Source organism: Rutilus rutilus (genome assembly GCF_951802725.1).
Source record: "Rutilus rutilus genome assembly, chromosome: 15".
In the NCBI taxonomy this organism is placed as follows: domain Eukaryota; kingdom Metazoa; phylum Chordata; class Actinopteri; order Cypriniformes; family Leuciscidae; genus Rutilus; species Rutilus rutilus.
In genome coordinates, this window is record NC_140220.1 from 6164624 (window position 1) to 6182268 (window position 17645).

General features: G+C 36.3%; 1 protein-coding gene across 1 annotated transcript in view; it reads left to right on the forward strand.

Moving 5' to 3' along the window:
• Positions 1–11278: 11278 nt before the first annotated feature.
• Positions 11279–17645, forward strand: part of klhl29 (kelch like family member 29) — a 270850-nt gene continuing 264483 nt past the window's right edge. Inside the window, exon 1 of the mRNA XM_084432701.1 lies at positions 11279–11498. The gene's annotated coding sequence lies outside the window, so the exon portion shown is untranslated. The remainder of the gene's footprint in view (positions 11499–17645) is intronic.

The following is a 17645-nucleotide window of genomic DNA, read 5'->3' on the forward strand; positions in this document are numbered from 1 at the left end:
AGAAGCAAGCACATTTAAGTTTAATGGAAGTTGAAGGATTCGTTGCAACATGCATTAAAGCAACGTTACAGCAAAAGGATTTAATTTCTGATGGGTACAAAAGGATATTTTAATATCCTGGGGCTCATTACTCAGACCCCATTTAATAAAGCTTAATACAGTTATTCTAATTAGCATTCGCCTCTGATAAGAACGGGCAATAGTTGTGCATGCAAATCCATACAAAACACCATAGTGTGTTCATAAATAATATTTCTGGAGATAATCTTCTCTAATCACTGCTGAGGCAAAATTGAATATCACACTGTGTAAGACACCATTAGGTTGACAGTTACTGCCCATTGTGCTCCTTTTAATTTGGCCCTGCACCATAGTGTGGAAGTAATGGCTTTCAGTGGGGTGATAATCACCTGGAATATTGTTCATATTACGCCCCCTGGTGGACAGATGAGAATTGTGCCCCATTTTCTACAAATGAATCCCTTGCATCCCATCCAAAAACCATTGTACACGCATGAATGTTCTCCACAGGTGATGTTTCTTTGTTTTTATATTGGTTTAGTGCTACATTTGACTGTCACAGTTGTGTAACCCATTCAGAGCTCTAATCCTCTTTAATGTGTGTTGAGTCTGTATTATACTGTTTTGTGTCTGTTGTCATTCAGGTTGTCCATGCAGTTAATCTCTCACTGCAGACATCTGGATGAACAGGACACAGCCATTAGACCGTGCCAGAAATATATGTGCCTATATATTTCCGGCTCATTTTATTCGCAAAGGTTACTGCTGAATGAGAAAATCACATGGTTCCACCTCAGGCCTAAAATGTCACTTCCTTAAGTTTGATCATCAGAAACATCACGTCATTATTTTTAAAGGGCATATGGAAATCTTGCAACTTCACAGGAAACTCTTTTTTAACATTTTCAACGCAATGAAAGCCTTTCTTTTAGTTTGTAGAAATGTTTCTTTTTTTTGAGAGTTGAACGATGCCAATTAGCTGATATTCAGATAAAAAAAAAAAAAACATTTAAAAATAAAATGAAGAAACATTTAAGAAAAATATTTAATAATAAATAGGCCTTTAAAACAAAAAGTTTTTTTTTTTTTTTTTATAACTTAGATAATAATATCCAAATATTTTGTTTCATTAAAATGAGCATGTTGGCTAATACAGTAAGCAGAAAGGGTTTGTAAAGACCAAAAAAATAAAATAATAATAAAATACTGTGTGTGTGTGTGTGTATACATGTATACATACTACCAGTAAATGTGTCCATGGGGACATTTTTTGGTCCCCATGAGGAAAACAGCTTATAAATCATACTAAGTTTTGTTTTTATGTAAAAATGCAGAACGTTTCCTGTGACAGGTTTAAGGGAAGGGTTAGTGTAGGGGATAAAATATACAGTTTGTACAATATAAAAACACTAATCATTGCAGTGGAAAGTTCCATTCAAAAGCAGCCAAGCCCTTTTCACAATTCACTGATCAATCATTAATTAAGTTGTTTAATGTGAAATTGCATTTTACCCCCAGATGATAATGTGTGAATATAACCATACTGAGAAAGCGAATGCTTGAGCTCAGCACGTTATGATATTGGCAGAAATCAGAGGAATGAAGAATCCCAGCGGGGCTCGATGGGATGGTGTTGATTTTTCCGTGCAGTTGGAGCTCCTCCGTGTTTATTTATCTTTTCCTGCCTCATTCCAACACAGAAGCTGCTCAAACCAACTCTAGGAAGCAGGCCAACGCTAAAATTTCATTTAGTGTGTTCCCCTCCTAAACAAAGCTTGTGTGGATATGCCAGTGTGTTGCAGCTTACATCTGGCTTACAGGTTTTCATTATCCCGCATGTCAATAAACAAGAGTTCCTCCTCTGAAAGGGAGCGAATGGGAGCAGAAGTACCACAGGGACCAATCAGAGGGAAGTAACTTGTGCCAGCATTAGGCTAGTAGTAATTGCATGAGATACGGGAATCCCGGCCTGTGTGTTTCCTATCCCAGTGGAGCACAGTTTGTGTACTAACCCAACCCAAACTAAACACCGCGAACAGACTGCTACTGTTGTTCCCTTGAGGTCGCGGTCACTCTGACTCTCTGAGCTACTTTACTCTCCTCATAACCTCACATGATCCCACGAGCCACTGGATGCAATTCATTAGTGATTCAGCTCGATCATTAACTGACCCAATCGGTTATCGAGTCGCTGGTTAATCCAGAACACAGATCTCACAGATTTCATCCGAGGGGGATCGATAGTACATGTGCTGTTTAATGGAAATCATTAAAATCACTCTACATAACAAGAGGACTTTACTTATTTTAGCTGCAATATATTTATATAAAAAAAATGTATATATATAAATATCATATTTTTTATATATAAATATTCATTTATGAATAAAAAAGTAAATATTTATAAATAGTATACTATATGTTTTAAAAAATATTTATGAATTATTGTATGTAAATATATAATTTATATTTATAAAAAAAACATTAATAAACTATATAGGCTATATATAAACTATTTATAACTAAAAATATAGAATATTTATGAATTATATAAAAAATACTGTACAAAATGTTAATATATAATATATAGTAGGCCTACATATAGCCTATATAATATATAGTATATATATAAAATACATATTTGTAAAACAACTATATGACTATATAAAAATCTGTTATTTATTTATTTATTTATATATATATATATATATTTAACAGCAGAAATACCTACATGCCCACTTACAAACACTACAGTACTGTACAGTGCAGTAAAAAAATATTATAAAGTACAATTATATATATTAACTGGGACTGTGGTTACGGAGTCTGACCTATATATTCACATATAATATTTTTATGATGTATTTGTCATGCTGTGGATCACTGTTATTCAGCAATGACCAGTAGATGGCGCACTCACATACTAATTAAGAGCTGTTCAGTGGTGTATTTTGTATTATTTGATGTATTTGTAATGATTGATTCTACAACAGTTATTTTTTTACTTCAATAAAACTGATAACTTGATATTAGCAATCTAAAAAAAAGAAGAAAAAAAAAAGATTCTGACAGCCTTTCAGAAATGAGTTTGTAAGGGTTAATTTTGTACAAACATGATTTATAATAAAATGGGAAGTCTTGTAAAGCAGAAATAATACTGGTATCCAAGAGGGCAGTTGAAATTGAAATAAAAATGAAACATTTTTAATATCTTTCGTCATTATTGTTTTTGCTTTACTATCAATCTCTTATTTTTGTTGTTGAAAAGCAATTGCAATTTGCAATTTCCCTTTTTATGCTCTTTTATTAGCACATCATAAACTGTTACAATACTATAAATAATACATATTTTTGGAGAATAATATGCATGTGGTTTGTATACACCAATATATATTTGACCTATAATACTTTCTGCAATCAAATCTCAGAGATCTCTCAAATTATTATGAAATTCATCCAAGAACAAATGATCAGACCTGCTTTGCACATTTATTTTATTGCTTAATATTGTTGTTTTATGTATTCTTTTTTATTATTAGGCGAAACTTGTGAAATGAATAGCAACCTCTGAGCGATGTGTTTGAGTTCAACCACTAACAGAAAAGGTAACAGCGAGCTTCTTCATTCATCTTCATCAAACTGTTTGTCAGCTGTGCTGGTGGTTTTGGCTTCACACTGGCCGGTTTAATGGTCAAACAGCCCAGCTGAAGCCACATGATGACAGTGTTGGATGTGCATGAGTGTATCTCGCCACCCTTTTTGGTCAATACACAATTATCCTCCCTGTTCCACTTCCCGTGGATGGGAAATGCCGAAAATAGCAAGGGGAAGCATTGTGTGCTAATTGCAGCTAACAGTAGTCACTTGCCGTATTGATCACACATTAGATGCGGGCTGCAGGAGGGAGGTTGTGTGAAGTGGATTAAGGGTTGTCTGTTCCATTCTTAAAGCCTCCAATTAATGTCTCCGCACACAAGGGTTTTTCTGAAATGTTTAAGGACCACTCTTCATCATCATGGTGGTCGCTTTATGCATGAAGTGCTCTTCCTGAAAGCGAGAATATCTCAAACTGAGGATTAGGATGTCCTTGTTCAGCCTCTTGCGTTGTGCTTTTTCTAATGGATGGTTTTTACACTCTTATTGAACTGTATGTGAGTGCGTATTGTGATTTTCCCTTTTGTGTTCTTTAAAAAAAATCAAAATAGCACTTTAAGCAAGTAAAAAAGAACTTCTAACAGTTCTATTTAGAACCATTTTGTCCTGAAGAACTGTTTTATGCTGAAATGGTTCTTTGTGTTATATGCAAATATTCGAAATTGGCCCAATAAATATGTATTTTAGTTAAATATGTTTACTAACAACATATATGTTCATATATGTTTTAACTTTTGCAAATTGTTTCATTTGAAATATATTTTGAAATTTAAAAAGTTAACATTTTCACAAACAAACAACACATTTTTAATTAATTTTTTACATTTTTATTTAGTTCCGCTATTTTTGAGTTGACAGCTGTCCCCAGTTGTCCCTTGGTGGCCTGTGGAAATTTCTTCAACACTGCGTCTGGGGGTAGAAGGATAGACACTTTGTTTAGGTTTAGCTATTAGATGTGATCAGTGTTGTTTCAGCATAGTTACTATGATCAAAATACATTTTCGACCCTTCTTTAGCAAGCTAAACATTTTATGACCATATATTTTGTCATATATTTTACATTACATGTTATAAATGTAAATATATTTCACACTTAACATCATATATTTCAGAATATATTTCAGAATGATAAATATAAGTGAACAACAATGCAAATATATTTCAATGTATTTGGAATATATGCCACATATATTTTTGACACTTTAAAATATATATATATATATTTTTTTCTGTATGGGTACTGACTTTAAACTACATTTAAACTATAAACTCTTAGCTCATTGCAATATTTGCACCATTGCCTTATAAGGTACCCCATGTGTGTTCTTGTGCTCTTATATCCTGTACCTTATATGTTGTATGTTATATGTATGCACCTTCCGGCCAAAGTAAATTCATTGTCTGTACAAACATTCATGGCGAATAAACCCCCTTTCTGATTCTGATTCTGAAAAAGGGATAGTTCACCCAAAAATGAAAAAGTTGTCATTACTCACCAGTTGACGCCACCCATTGACTTCTATAGTGTTTTTTTCCTACCTTGGAAGTCAATAGGTGCCGTCAACTGTCTGGTTACCAACATTCTTTAAATATCTTCTTTTGTGTCCAACAGAAGAAAGAAACTCATACAGGTTTGGAACAACTTGAGGGAGTAAATTATGACAACATTTTCATTTTTGGGTGCACTATCCCTTTAAAATCCTTCCTAAATTTGATATACTTTCAAAACTGTAACTGTATGGTTTCCTACTCATCATATTTTCCTCTTGTGTTTTATTTATTTATGTATTTATTATGTGCAAACTAGCCAATTATCATTTATTAATAAATTCATTTTTCATTTTTACTACAATTTCACATCAATAAAAAATATAAGTACCTAGTATTTGACATGACTAGCCATCAGCTTTTTAATGGAAACCCCTAGAGGCTACAAGGTGACTGTTATAAGACCAGATAGGGGGTAAAAAGACTAATATTATAAAGAACTAAACTTAATTAAAATTAACAATTATTTAAAGGCCTGGTTTCACAGACAGGGTTTAGATTAAACCTTAGTTTAATAGGACATTTAAGTACTGTATAAATATAAATATATATATATATATATATATATATATGGCACTGACATATTTTAAGATTTATCAGTGCAAATTGCTTTCAGTTAAAACCATTCAAACATGCATTTTAGTCTGGGACAAACTTAAGCCTTGTCTGTGAAACCAGGGAAAAGGTTATATAGCACTTTCAAAGCATGGTTATTTATGGAACCTTATGGGTTAGGGTTCTATTGAGCACCAGAAAGAGTTCTATTATCGTTACAAGACAAAGAACCCTAATTTAGAACCATTTTTCTTAAGAGTGCATCGTGAAGACAACGCAAATGACTCTGTGCCTTGGGAACCTGCTTATTCAAACCTCTGTGACAAGTATAGTAATTCAGTGTGAAACTATAGTTTCTGTTTACTCTGATCTCCATCTTTTTGACCAAACAGAGACTCTTAGCCTGCTTTTACAGTCAGTCCAAGCAGAGATGAAAATACAGATGCACAAAACGTGCTCTGATGCTAGTCTAAATTACGCTGCAGATCATTATGAAACATCAACATGCATGAAAAGGAGCCGATGACAAGATACTGATGTACTGGAATATGGTCATTAATAGAACGAGTCTTTTCAAACAACTACAAGCTCTTTACGCAATGAATCAGATCAATATCAGATGTTTCCAAGTCATAGCAGGACGTGATGTCATTCTGGAAGGCTTGCGTGTTTCTTAAAGGTACAATATGTACGAATTTTGTAATAAAATATCCAAAAATCACTTGCACAGTGTGATATATTTCCTGCAGTTGTGTACTTACAAAAGTTCCTAAAGATTTTCAATTTCAGAGAAATTCCAATTTTAAATAATGGCTCGTCCCTGTTCACTTGTCGCCTGTCAATGACGTAATATCCGCGTTATCCCTGGTTTCCGCTCGTACTGCCATAGTAACCATGGCGACAGACGTGGACAACTGCGTTACGTCTAGCGGCACGCTCACGCTGTTGTTGTTTTGTTCAAACATTATGGACCATGGCAAGCAGACTTTGGGACAAAAGGAGAACTAAAACGAGGATCAGTATCAGCGTAACGTTTTCGAGATGCCGAGAGCTCCACGTCCGCGACAAACCTCGACTCGACAGAGATGCGCAAATGTAGAGGTGAGCAAATGTACATAAAACTAATCAATGTTATAAAGCTCAACATGATGAAATGTTAGCATTTGATCAGTATGCTATTCTAATGTTGATCTAGCTCACTGCTAGTCTCATACAGACAAACTAACACATAGAATAAACATTATAACACACTCAAATGCAGTTTAGTATGATAGTGTAGACCAAGTGAAACAGCGCTGCGTTACCTCACAAGTTTCATTCGTCTAATAAACTGACCTGTGTGAGTATTATTCAGCACTTGCGGGTAGTTCGGTAGAATGAAATGTCCTTATTCCTTCATATCTGGGCTGATATCTGTCTCTCATTGGTGAACGTGATTTCACCAAGTACCACATGTTCCTGGATCAACATCTTTACTGATCCTGGAACAACTTTCCAATCAACCAATCAGATTTGAGGGACAAGTTTACAGTTTATGTCAAGTTTAGGCTTAGAACCAGGGTTAGGTGCTTCAACATCAGTGTTATTCACCAATCATTTCCCTCTAATTTTAGGGAAAAGTTATGGGTAGGGTTAGGTTTAGGGGTAGGGATAGGGTAAGGACAAAATTTTGGGACAGGAATGTTATTCCAGGATCAACAAAATATGTTGATATGCGCCCTGCTTCATATCACAGTCATGTTAAAAACATCAATGTATTCACTCATCCATAAACATTATTAGATCCTTCGGCATGACGACATGTTCCATAATTACGCTTATGCGTCATGAACCTACGCCTTTGTTAGTGTAAGAGGTTATCGTCCCCTAGCGATGAAAAAAATGACATTGTAGCTTTAAAGTGTTTAATTCAAGCATAACAAACTCTCTTTTACTCATCAAGGGTGCATTTTTTAAAAATCAAAAATACAGTAACACAGTAGGCTAATTGTGAAATATTAGTACAATTTAAAATAACTGTTTTCTATTTAAATATATTTTAACATGTAATTTATTCCTATGCTGTCAAAGCTGAATTTTCAGCATCATTACTCCAGTCTTCAGTGGCTTATGATCCTTCAGAAATCATTCTAATATGACGATTTGCTGCTCAAGAAACATTTCTGATTATTATCAATGTTGAAAACAGTTAAAACAGTTATTTTGTTTTCATATGGGTATGGAGTGACATGAGGCACAATAAATAATGAACTATTCCTTCTTCCTAAAATGAATCAACCACACATCTGAACACAACATCTGATCCTGTGTGTACAGATACCTTCTCTGAGCAGCGTGGGGTCAAAGGTCAGAGCCCGCCAGTACATTAACTAGCCGCTTGCTGATGGATGGAGTTGTTAGTGAACCAGAGGTGGATAATCCCACCATATATGTGAGCCTTTTCCTCTGGTGACCAATTACCCAGACTGCTCTGTCCAGCCACCATAATGGAACATGGACTAACAGGGGCGGTCAGCAATTTAGATGCTATTTGGATCTCCGTATCTTTATTTCTCTGTGCGTCTAATGGAAATTGAATTGTATGTGCAGTGCAGCAAGCAATGAACCTTATAGAGCATTTCCAGGAAGTCTTTTGAATTCAAGATCGGCCTGTCTATTTGAAGAAGATCTATTTGAGGAGCTTTGTGAGGAACTGCTTTAAAGTCGACATGAAACAGCATTTAAAACCCATTTTAATGTGAGATATTTTCTTATTCTTAAAGAAATATACTTGGTTCAATGCATCAGGAGTTGATTAGATCATTAAAAAAATGGTTAGTCTTCTTTAAAATTGCCTTAAAATACAAAATTCATATTTTTTGGTCATAATCAATGGTAAATAATCAGTGCTGAAAACATATTTGGCACTGTTTAACCTTCCTTTATGGGTCACACTCATAATCCTTCTGGTCAAAAGTGTCCGAACACCTCAAATACCACTTTTTCTTTTTGAACAAAGACATTTAACTGTGAACACAGCCTACCATTTTCCTCCAGTGTTTTTCTCATAGACAGGTGTTGATTAAGGCCCTTTCACTCCAAAGACGATAACTAAAAAGATAACGATGAAGATATAGATCTAAAAATCGTTCTCAATATTAAAGAATAGCAGAGTTCACACCACAAGGGAAACAATATGGTTGGAGTCACTTTCAGAACGATTTTATCCAGCTGATGAATGTTAAAAACATTGACAACCAATCACAATCCATCCTACTGTAACGAGCTCGAGCATTTAAAGTGACAGACAAGCAATAAACAGAACGATCGCCCGCTGGTGTGAACGATATAGTTATTGTTATAGTTGTCTTTATAATTGTCATTTCTTGGTGTGAACAACGACGATAAAGACATAGTTCTAAAAATCGTTCTAAATATACAGCAGAGTTCACACAAAACAATAAAGAGAATGGCACAGAGAAACGATACCATATTATTATTTTTTCCCAGTTGATGAACAATAAAATATTGACAGCCAATCAGAATCCATCCTGCTTTAAGAGTGCGCATTTAAAGTGACAAATGGCAACTGCTTATAACAAACAGGACAGTAGCCTAGCCTATGTCCGCTGGCTGATGTGAACGCTAATATAATTATGGTCAGTAGTTCTCAATTCCTGTCCTAACAAAGGACATGAACCAAAGTCCTAAATGCATGTAAAAACAAGGAAATGAAGCTACACATGACCAGAGGCAGTGACGCGTTACGTGCTGAGGCCTCCAAACTCAAGCAGCGGTCGGTCGGAAAAACACGTTCGGGTCCAGTGGATCCCAACGAAGTGCAGTGTTGTGGCCCTGGAGCTATTCCTGCTCTAACAGAGCTGCATACATATCCATAAATTGCAGGCGTGCTGTTAAGACAATGCCTGCGCATACATGACAGGGAGCGAATCAGAGAACCCACGACCTTTGACACACTAAGTTGTGATTTATTATTAATGAGAGAGAACCTTCAATTTTTAAACGTTTGTGATGTATTATATATGTCGGATCCAATTGCCACTTCAGTGAAAAATCTGCAGATACCAGTGCGGATTCATACCCTTGGGTTTGGTCAAGAAACCTGGAGAATGTGGGGGTTTAAACATACCCTCCAGCTACTAATGGTTACATGCATGTAAACAAGCATTTTCCAGTGGGAACACGCTCACTGTGCAAAAGACTCATTTTCATTTAGCTGATACCTTTTAACTTTACAGTGCACAAGAATGGTGATAGATGTTCATCACATGTGGGATTTGAACCTACAACCACCTCACGTCACAGAATTGACTGTGTCCATCATTGGAAAGGTGTTTATCACTGCCAGATGAATTAAAACACGTGTTGTGTGTATCTAATACATAATTAATCACCATGCCACACCGTGCCAGCGTCTGGACCTGGCAAATGTGTGACGAGCACTCTCTTTAATTGCACATCACTCTAGTGTATTGGGATATTTTATTCTTCATTAATAGTGCCTTAAGATACAATATTTGTCTTTTTTGGTCACTTTTACATTTCTAATTGTAAACAGTTGCTTCATTTAGAATTTGATCACATTAAAACATTAAAACATGAAGCTGTTTTAGACATTTCTCAGTGATTAACTTCAATTTTTTAAAATGTGTAAGTCTCTTCTGCTCACCAAGACTGCATTTATTTGACACTGTAAAAACAGTAATATTGTGAATATGATTGCAATTTAAAATAACTTTATCCTGTTTGAATATATTTTAAAATATAATGTATTCCTGTGATCAAAGCTGAATTTTCAGCATCATTACTCCAGTGTCACATGATCCTTCAGAAATCATTCAAATATGCTGATTTGCTGCTCAATAAATATTTCTGATTATTATCCATGTTAAAAACAGTTGTGCTGCTTAATACTTTTGTGCATTTATTTTTATTTTTATTTGATTAATAGAAAGTTCTCAAAAAAAAACAGCATTTATTTGGAATCTTTTGTAACATTATACATTTCTTTAATGTCAATTTCGATCAATGCAGTATTGCTGAATAAAAATATTAATTTCTATTAAAAACTAAATTAAATAATAGTGCCCTCAAACTTTTGAATGGTAGTGTAAATAGTTATTTGCATGTTTATGTATATTTTATAATTATATATTTAAGTACTGAGTACTTACTATAGGGTTATGGTAGGATTAGGGTTTGGTTGAGGGTTAGTTGCATGTAATTATGCATAATTTACTAAGCACATGTAACTATAAAAAGGACACTGTAAAATAAAGTGTTACCATTTTTTTTTTTTTTTTTAACAAAAGTACATATTTGTTACATGTATACATATTTGAACATATTTGAACATAAGTGTAATGGGCCTTCTGTCAGACGAGTGAATTTACTGCACTTCCATGTTTCGCCAGTAGGTGCCGCTGGTTCTCACGCAAACTCGCACACAGAGCTGACGGGCTGGAAGTGGGAGGCGCTTGTGTGGAGTAAAGTATCAGCTGGGAGAGACCGGAGCAGCATTCACTCGCGTCTCTGTGTGCGGACAGCATCTGTCAACTCATTACAGCGCACAAAGAGGGAGAAAGACACCTGCTACAGATGCGAGACAGCACAACACACTTTACAGCGCCATGAGATGAATTAACGGCCAGCGCGTGAGGAAAAAAACATCTGAGAAACAAGGACGGACGCCTGGCATCACTGAGCAACTCGATCTGGAGGTGAGGCTGGAGATGATGATGATGATGGTGGTGGTGGTGGTGGTGGTGGTGGTGGTGGTGATGTCCTGGATGGCAACTGTACATTATTATTGCATGGAGCTCTATTATATCACGTGCGTGTTCTGGTGGCAGATTGTCACATGCCACTCGCGCGCGTTTGGTGAAGGTGTTTGTGTACGCCATCCTCTTCTAATGGATGTGGGAAAAACTTCCTGGTGGGATTTATAGCAACCGCTGGATTGGGTCACTTGGACAACATGTCCTGGATACTTTTGTCCTGGATACTCCAAATACTTGTGATTTGCTATGTGGCCGAGACCCTGGAGAGTTTAGTTGCAACCCTTAAGTGAACCAAAACTCCATGGTTGCTTCTCCAAACCTATCTAGAATGCATTCTATTGTCAATATATCTAAATTAAAATGGTAAATTGTAGACAGCTCACCAGGTTTGGAGACGCAACCAATGACCACCCGCTTCAGGTGTTTGTTTTCAGCAGGGCTTGTCAATATATATGTGTATATGTAGCATATATATATATATATATATATATATATATATATATATATATATATATATATATATATATATTACTTAATCAAGCATTATTGCATTTTGATAAATCAGTATTGATATACATGTAGTTAACTGAAGAAGAAAAAAACCCAGATCATTGTCCTGGGTTTATCTTTTCACTATATTGTAGTTCGACAGTAGATATTTACTGTATGTTTGTTTAATGATGGTTGTACACTCTGAATGATAAACCGAAGCAACCGAATTATATATACAGTACACACACACACACTTAATTAAACATATTTTTTAAACAGAATACATTTTTTTACTGATATGATATGCAAAAATGATATGTTTTGCCTATCAGCCCAATGACCTACAGAACCTTTTTTTGTTGCAAACCCTTGGATAAGAGTTCTTACTAAACTCTGCTGGAAAGGCCGATTTGAGTTGTTCCCTTATGCATGTCCTTATTGATTGGTACAATATCATAAGGGAGGCTGTTACAGTAAGAAGCTTTTGTTGAACCCGTAGGCTATCGTGCATACAGAAACATTATGTTAAATGTATTTTTGCAGTAAGTAAACAAATGCAATCTGAATGTACCCCTCCCAGGCAATATGGGACTATTACAGATAGTAAAATCGATTGCATGTGCGAGTGGTACAGCAGCTGATCTCTTTGCATTTGTAAGTGAGTTCAGTGTTATCCCGGAGGTCAGCTGTCTCTCAATAGAAACACATTTCACACGTCACGACTGTGCCGTTTCCCCCTGTCGTAGGGATAATCCGTGTCATGCCACGCGTGTGTTCTCTTGCACACGCAGGAGTGCAGATTCCGTCGCAGCAGCCGTGGGTCTCGGTGGAATAGCACTTCTGTCATGTTTGCAGACGCAGACATTGATAACATTGGCAAATGTATCAGGTAGCAGCTCAGAACATGGCCCGGATTAAAGGCTTACAGTTCGGATGCTCTGGAACGGGGGCTGAGCAGTTGCACACGCACACACGTCTCGTCAATGTTTTAAAACTTCCAGTAGATTGGAGGAATATGGCTGACTGAATGGTTGGACTGTGAATAGTTTTACTCTAGTCCTCTTTTGCACTGTGCCGAGGGACTGTTGTGCTGCTGGTTATATTGGTCCACCCTTCTCCGGTCAAAATCAATATGTTTTTGAAATCAAGTACAAAAGGTAGAGCAAAAGAATAAGAGTTTTATTTCTTTGGAAGACAGGGCTAATATGTTTTCAGAGTAGTCGAATATTTGAGCAGGGATGGATTTCTGCAGCTTTTCAAACCCTGAGATGACGAAAAGAAGAGAATTTGGTTTAGAAAGCTAGGCGGTTTTATTATTTTCAGGTTCAGATACCTTCTGGGGATGTTATTATGAGTCGAGAGGAACGGCTGATACAGGTGAGGTTACGGTTATAACGCTGAATGGATTTCATTTCGGATCGAGTGCATGATTGCTTGATTTCTTGAGAGCCGAGGACCTGGCGCTTCGTTGCATAATTTCCCACATCTTTTAGCGTGGCTGTCTTCTGTGATGCATTATCTCTTGTGACCTCAGGCGAACTGCTTGGAAAATGTAGGTTAATGTTTATATAAAACAATCTGGGCAGCAGTTCTGTGTCAGCCATGTTCTTAATATAAAAAATAAGCATGCAGAGTTTGACGCATGCTTTGTTTATGCCAAACATTTTACAGACTTGAGAGAGCAGTGTTCGATTTTGTTCTTTGCGTGTCACCAGTCTGTTTAAGGTTGTGAATAGTGCTCAAGTAATGAAAGCAGTTCCTAATTTAGAAGATCTAGTCTGCGTCCATTTCACGTATTGTAGGCAACGTCTGTCATGTATGTCATTTGTCACGTTATTTTCATCTTGCGTTGCCGAGGCAAAATCTTTATTAATTGGTTGGGCTTGAGGTGTTGTTTGTGCTTTGATATATTACCTGTCTGCGCTGAATGTTTGCTAATGCCCGCTAAACCAAATGACAAAAGGGTTGTCAAATAAATGACTAGATGCAAATGATGTTGAATTTTGTGGCCAGTTACGGTGAAGAGAAAGTGGTTTTTGTAGGTTGCCTATGGCGACTTTGCTTCCATGATATTAAACCGTGTTAAGTCAACGGCACGCAAGGTCATGTAAACACCTTAAATGGTTTTTCTGCTATCAGGGAAAGGTCAGAAATGGTTTAAAGGTTGATTTCTTTTTTAATACTGAGGATAAAATGTCTTTACTACTACCTGATAGATTTCATTGAAACAGTGTCCTGAGAATCGCACCTGTCTTTCTGACAGCTTTACACTCTATAAATGGCATACAAGGAAGTAGCTTGTGCTTTTTCTTTTTTAAGCCAAATTTTTTCTTGAATAGTGTAAGCTGATATTTTTCTCTCTACATTTTGTTTTAGAGGTCTCCTACAATAGGTTTACATGCATCCAACCCCTCCTTTCCACGAGTGTACTCTGCTCTGATTGGTAGATGACCCAGTCTGTTGTGATTGGTCTAACCTGCGTCGGTTTTCGTATCAATTCCAGTGCAAGTCCTCAATCCTTCTGAAGTGGATGCAAAGTGGATTTGCAGCGCAGAAAACAGCGTCTTCTCCACATGTCGACACACAAACCAAACTCTTCCAGTCTCAGCCACAACTACAGTGTTTGAGGGTCAACGTAGACGTCGTTCGCAGGCGGCCAATGAAGACCTTAGGCTGCGTGTTGCTGACGACTCGTTTCAGATTCTTTCTTTTAGGAGACAATAAATGTATTTGTTGTGCACTTTGATCTTTAAAGCTTTGCAGACATTTTACATTGACAGACAGCTATAATACACACTGCATGAAAGGTAATATTCGAAACAGCATAATGGGCCACTTTAAGAGACCAGGTTTTTACATGCAAACTTCCTCAACCTGGGTGAGCAACCATGTTAAATAATCAAAAGTGTCATGCTATTTTATATTTATTTACAGTGCTGGGTAGATCTCTGATTATATGTAATCTGGATTATGTATAATTTTTAAGTATCAGATTACAGTTATTCTTATTGATTAAATGATTACATGTTGTTTACACAATGGCACAATGGTCTTTTTGTGTTTAATTTTTGTGTTGTAGTGTTTTTATTTTAAAATAATTTATTTACATTAGATTACATTAATTAATAGCTTTATCAATTTACGAAACCCCCGCAGTTCCTTCACGAAACCCTAACGTAATATATGTTTAATTTAACTTCATGTTGTTCATAACAAGAAATGGAATTAATTGACAAGATTATTCTATTCAAATCGATATGATAAACGAGTTAAGTCAAAAGTAATCTAGAAGTAATCTAAAAGTAGTCCAATTATATTACCTAAAATGTAATAGATTATGCAACTGATTTAATTAAACTTTTTATCATGTAATTTGAAATCAGTAATGGAATTTGTAAATAATCTACCCAGCACTTATTCAAATTATTTTTGGAGAGCGACACCAATTTGCAAAATATGAAACCATTTTTAATACTTTTTCTTTTCTACAGTGTGTTGCTCTAGTGGCACAGTTTACATTCATTGTTATAACAGACATATACAATAAGTTTGGGGTAGAAAGATTTTATTTGGAAAGAATATAATACTTTTATTCAGCAAGGATGAATTCAATTGACCAAAAGTGACAGAGATTGTTACAAAACACAATTTCAAAACACAAATCTGCATATTAGAATGATTTCTGAAGGATCATGTGACCTTGAAGACTGGAGTAATGATGCTGAAAATTCAGCTTTGACATCACAGGTATACATTACATTTTAATATATATTAAAATAGAAAAAAGCTATTTTAAATTGTAATAATATTTCACAAATGTACTCTTATTGTTGTATTAAATAAATGCAGCCCTGGTGAGCATAAAGGCTTCTTACTCGCACACGCACACACACACACACACACACACACACACACACACACACACACACACACACACACACACACACACACACACACACACACACACACACACACACACACACACACACACACACACACACACACACACACACACACACACACACACACACACACACACACACACACACACACACACACACACACACACACACACACACACACACACACACACACACACACACACACACACACACACACACACACACACACACAAGAATGAGTTCTATAAATAGACATGTGACTATATACACGTGAATGAGTTCTGCCACAGTGGTTTAATCTTTCTTTTCTTGTACTACAATAATATTGCAACCTTTTTTGGCGTTTAAAGTTGCATGTAAAAAAGATCTGAGGTGACACATGCCCTCTTAAGTTTCATTCATCCAATTCAGGACAATTGATTCAGTCAGTTAGAACAAGAAGCGTCTAGCCTGATACCATTGATGCCATGCTTGAACCTTGGCACCGTGGGTGAACGGAGAGCCGCAGGAGCGTGTAAATATGCAGCAGGACTGCTGGCACACTGAGGCCATATATAGACTGAACCCATGAGGATGCGCTGGCAGCCCTGACCGGGATAAAACCAACAGATGAGATGGAAACCAAACTCTAACTGCTGACAAGACAAATGCAATCCCTCAATCGGGCTGCACAGAGAGGTCAAATTAGCGAGAAACCATGTTAGACTGCCTCATAATTTGTGGACTTAAGCCAGTTGGGAATCCATGCCTGACTGAATGTCAGAGTCTGTGACGAGAATTAGTATGCAGAATATTCAGCTCAGAGCCAAAGCAAATGAAGTAATATACTTGCTAATGTATAGGGCAAAGGGCCTTAAGCGAACCGCAGTTTCTGAGCTCTTAAGAGGCCGTACGAGCCATTAGAGACTGTTGTCCGCTATCCATACCCCGCGCAAGCTGTCACCTTCAACCCCCGCCGGTTTCCAGAGCTTTTCTCCCTCCATCTGTTTAAAGCGGGATTTTGCCGGAAAACTCTGCGTGGTCGTGTTGCATTTGGTGATCGTAAAGTGCTTTTAACAGAGCCGGGTCCCTGATGAACTCTGAAATCAAATTTTACATTCATAGACATTAGCGACTGCACGAAACAGCATTTGCATTTCAATTTAAAAGTGGCAAAGCATTTAGCGTCTGTAATGTGACATTTCTGAAGGAAAGTCACATTTAATGGGAAATAATGTAGCGTGGGATTTCATCGTATCCTTTGGGATTTGATACTAGTTGTGTTTGCTTAGTAACTGTTGCTGTTGTAGAGGTGTTAGGGATTTGAACAAACTAACTCTTTAAGTATAAAAGTTGGCATACTCTTCCCTCAGTGTTTGGTCTACAGACATGAATAATGCCTCAAATCATGTCGTTTGTTGAGAAGAGATATGTGCTGCTAAGTGCTATTTTTGCCAAGTGGATGATCCCTGCGCTTAATTTTTGATGAAAGATTATGAAAACTGTCACACTTTAAATTGAACTTTTTAAATATGTATTTCGCCTCTCCTGTTTGTTTTTTTGTTGGAAAGATCATACTCAGATTCATACTCCGATCAACCAGTACTAAGTTTACGTAACTTATAACTTGTAATAGTAATTACATCATTTATGAATATTATTCTTAAGTAAATTAAATTAAAGTGAGTAAATTAAAATCATATATTTATATATA